Raw genomic sequence first — 4607 nt, 5'->3', positions numbered from 1 at the left:
CCTCCCCACCTGGGCAGACAGGACAGAAGATCTGAACCACTTGGGTCCAGTGGAGTCATTGGAAGAGGAAGAGTGATTCCCAGCTGGCTGCTAAATCCCCAGGTGGAGGGGAATTGTCTCAATTAGGTAGTGATTCAGGAAGGGTGAGAAGAACGGACAGGAAGCCAGGGTTCCCAAAGGCAAGGACTGAAAAAAAAGCTGGTGGGGTTTGGACCCACTTGACTCTGGGCTGTCTCCAAAACTGCCAAAGCAGACTGAGGAGATGCCCAAAGAGTCAACCCTGAAGAAAGTCCCTTGGGTCTGACCAGTCCAGAGCTGATTCCAAGGCTCCCTCAGAGGGTCTCAGTGGGTCCCCTTAAAACTGGGATGGTCATGAGTCAAGAGTCAGAAATTGGAGGCTGGCATTTGAGACCTTCTCAGCCTCCCTAGAATCTGCCAGGACCAGTCTACTCTCTGCCCCCTCCACAGAAGCACCCCCAACAGCTCAGTCAAGAGCAGCCTAAATGGGGAATGGGATTGTTACAAACAACACCCCCAAGTAAAGCCAGGTCATCCCAAATGACTATTTGTACAGACTCCTTCAGGTACCGCTCCCACCCACCTTCTCAGGACCCTTGGAAATGAGGGCATCTTCTTGCTTGGGCTTCAGGGCAGCTGCGGGGGGTCAAATGGCTCCCCCATAGCCCTGACAGATGTATAAACAGGCCCTCACTCCTCCTGAAGCATCCCTGTCATCCCGGTTTGTCTTCCTCCAGTGTGCCAGGTGAGGCCTGGATAATGGGGCATCTGTTGCCTTTATTTTTCCTTAATGATGGAGGACAGCTTCTCATGAGCAGTAATTTATTATAATCATAACCCCATAGGCATTAGCCAGATATTATGCCTGAGCATTTAAATGCATGGAGTAATGAATGACTATCACTCCTTAGCTGCCACATGGTGGGAACTTGATAGTGCCCATGGGAGCAAAGACTGTGGAGGCCCCAGGGTGCAGTGCTCTCAGGAGGACTGGCTGCAGGACCAGCCTGGGTGGCCTGGGACCTTGGGTGAGATGTCTGAGCATGGCCCAACACACAGGATTCCTACATTGGCAAACTAGAATTTTTCCTCAGTGTTACATGCTGAAGGAAGGATTGAACAAGTTGAGTTAGGTCACTTAGGAAATGCTTCTTCTCAAGGCAAAAAGACTGAAGGAGAGGGAGCCGAGCCCTGGGGCAGAGGGGGTGAGCCCTTTGGGGGCTAGAGAATCAGAAGCCTAGTGTCACCACTTGAAAAGAAGCTGCCAGGCATTTTCTCCCTGGCCCACCATCTCCCCTTCAGAGGCGGTGTTCACCAGGACAGAACTGACAAGACATGTGTGTGTCCCTTGTGCATCCAGGGGAAGCTCTGCCTGTGCTCCCTCAGTGTGTCCAGGGGTGGCCCACAGAGAGACCAAGGTCAACTTTCAGGGTTGTGGAGTCAGAGGAGACCTGACCACAATCCCATTCCCAAACCTAACAACTTCATATCCCTGACAATTCACTGGGGTCGGCTTCCTCTTCTGTAAAATAAGGAGAATACCCTACAGTATAGGGGTGGGGTGGGGGGCAGAGTTTAGACCCAGGGTTCACAAGATTAAAAGTTTTTCCATTGTAAGACAACACCATTTGTCCTTTTCCAACTTGTGACCTCATGAGGCTGCAGAGGAGATTTATAGACTATGTCCATGAAAGAACTAGCCACAGACAGGAAGAATGGCTTACTCTTTCTCAGTCAAAGAACTGCATTTTTACCAAACCAATTGATGACTCTGCAGACATGCCTGGATTTGCTATTCTGATTGAATTCATCTGATTTCAACACTTACTGGGCAGAAGACACAAATGGGGAAGAAATACTCTATGGTGGTTCAACTGAGTTGACAGGGGTCCTGATGGTGCCAAAGCCGTGATGGGAAAAACTGTCGGTGCCTTTGTCTAAGACAAGATGGCCATGTCAGACTGTCCTAGTGATCGGCACATTCTTCACCCCCACACCATCATCGTTAATTAATAATTATAATGAATGTCAGCATCACTTTGAAATGTTCTCAAGGAAGAAAGAAAAAATGCTCATTTCATTCAATCTCACCCCTCCAAGGCACATCTTTTTAAATTTGGGGGTAATGAAATGGGAAGGACACATGAAGGACTTCCACTGTGCCTTATAGGATGATGGCAGTCTCTCATGGGATAGTCTGAAGGGCGAACAGGATTAGCCACCTTTGTTGAAAACCATTTTCCTTGAAAGAACACTAAGAGATGAACAATGGACCGTCAAATTTGGATATGTAGGCAGATGTTTTCTTAAAATGAATGATGTGAGCCTGTCAAGTCAAGCAAAATGATTGGTGGCATTTGTTGTTGATTAATTCAAGTTTTTAAGTAAAATTAGAATCGCAGAAGCCACCTGTGTCATGGTGTATATGATGCCTTCCCAAGTCTTAAAGCCATTTCTGATGAGATCAGTGATGATCTCATTACTGTGATTTGGAATATCAAGCGGCAAAAGGTCTCCAAACTGGAAAGAACTGCAAATCTCAGGGAAGCAATATTTTCTAAATGACCAAAAGCATACCTGGTTAAAAGATCTCTTCCAAGTACAAAAGAGACTAATGGACTCTAATGTCCTCAAGGAAGAGATGTTCATTGATGTAGCTTCAGATCCCACAGTGCAACTAATCTTGAAGAAACAACCATTGAGGTCTGGTGTCCCCCAAAGAAGACTATCCACAGTGACCTGAAAAAGGCGATTTAGGAAAATATTCCTTTCCCCCTTTTCGAGACTGTGTGAAACTGGATATTCTTCATATGCTTTAATTAATAAAAAAATCAAAACAAAATAAAAGATCACAGAAAAATGACTACAGGTGCATCAAGGAGAATCCTGCTATCTTCTGTGGGAACATAGCACATTTCTGGACACAATGTATGTTCTTGATGAATGTTTGTGAATAGATTGAGTCAACATTAAGGAGATTTGAAATGATGTAAAATAATGCTACCTTTCTCATTATTCTTTTCTTTGGAAAATAAGCACGTTAGGGACGGCTAGGTGGCACAGTGGATAGAGCACTGGTCCTGGAGTCAGGAGGACCTAAGTTCAAATTTGACCTCAGACACTTAACAATTACCTAGCTGTGTGGCCTTAGGCAAGCCACTTAACCCCATTGCCTTGCAAAAAAAAAACCTAAAAAAAAAAAGAAAGTAATCATGTTATTTTAGGTTACCACATTGTGGCTTTATTATTGTGATTTCTGAATGATTCATCAAAGAACTATTTTAATGATTTACCTATTTTAATTTCAAATGCAGTCAATATTGAATGTTATAACCTAAATAAACAAAAGTTCTTTGGGATCCTCAGTAATTTTCAGGATATAAGGGAATCTTGAGATAAAAAAGAGAACTAGAGAAATTAGGAAAGGAATCAACACTTGAGTTAAGCCTTGAAGGGAAAGAAAAGGACCAAGAGGTAAAGGTGAGGCAAGAGAACATTCCAAGTACAGCCTGGGCAAACACAGGGATGAGAGATGGGATATCTAGAGAGAGTCAGAAGCAAGCTAGGGCTGGTTACACCTTTTTTATTATCACTGATTATGCTTTGCTGCCACTTCGACATCTCCCTCTAGTCTAACTCTTCTAGCTCCTTCTTACACTGATAGGTCACATTCCCCCAAGGACAACTGCTCCTTTTCATGAATTGGTGGGATTTCTTTGAAGATAAATTGTCCAACTAGAGTTAGTTTTGAGAAATGAGTACATATGAGAATAATCAGAACGGATGATAGAAAACATGCTCCCCCAAAAAACAGGGAGACCCTCGCCTGCCAGAGCACAAAATCTAGGGGTAAATGAAGTCAATTTGAGACAGTAAATGTGGCAAAAAAAGTGACTCATGGTTCTGTGATGAATAGAAGTCCTTTTCTCCTTTTGTGAAGTCTTCATCAAGAACTCTCACCTGGGTCTAACTTGTTGATGGACTCAGAGATTCAGCGCTTTTGGAGAGTTCCAAGGAAACTGATCCTTGCGCTGCTAGTTAGGTCTGCCTTCCCCAATAAGAGAGGCTATAATCAACCAGTGATAGAACTGAAGCTTCTGAGGTGTCCAAGGTGCAAAAAGGAGACAGACAGACAGAGACAGAGGAAGAGAAGCAAAGACAGAGAGAGAGAGAGAGAGAGAGAGAGAGAGAGAGAGAGAGAGAGAGAGAGAGAGAAAAGGAGGAGGGTCAAACCTCTTTTACAGGTGCTTTGGTTATTGGCACAGCTCTGACTCTTCAGAATGCTGTCTTCTCTAACTTGCACAGGCCAAGAGGCAGCTTTAATTCCTTCAACTAATCCAATACTTTCCCTAGTTTATACCTTTGCTTTATTGGTTGATGCTACAGCTCAGAGTCATTCTCAAATGCTAAAGGAACTCAGCCTAAGAGCACATCTAGTGGGTTCTGCAAGCTTAGACTGTGGAGTGTATGAAAGCATTCTGGCTGAATCTGTCACTTGGTGAAGAACCACCTCCAACTGAGAGTGAGCCAGAACTGGCCATTCATTCAAGGCCCTGGCCAAGAGGGTCTCCGTCTACCTGGCCATTTCT

This window comes from Macrotis lagotis, chromosome 4, assembly GCF_037893015.1.
Source record: "Macrotis lagotis isolate mMagLag1 chromosome 4, bilby.v1.9.chrom.fasta, whole genome shotgun sequence".
In the NCBI taxonomy this organism is placed as follows: Eukaryota; Metazoa; Chordata; class Mammalia; order Peramelemorphia; family Peramelidae; genus Macrotis; species Macrotis lagotis.
This window is presented reverse-complemented; position numbering follows the sequence as displayed.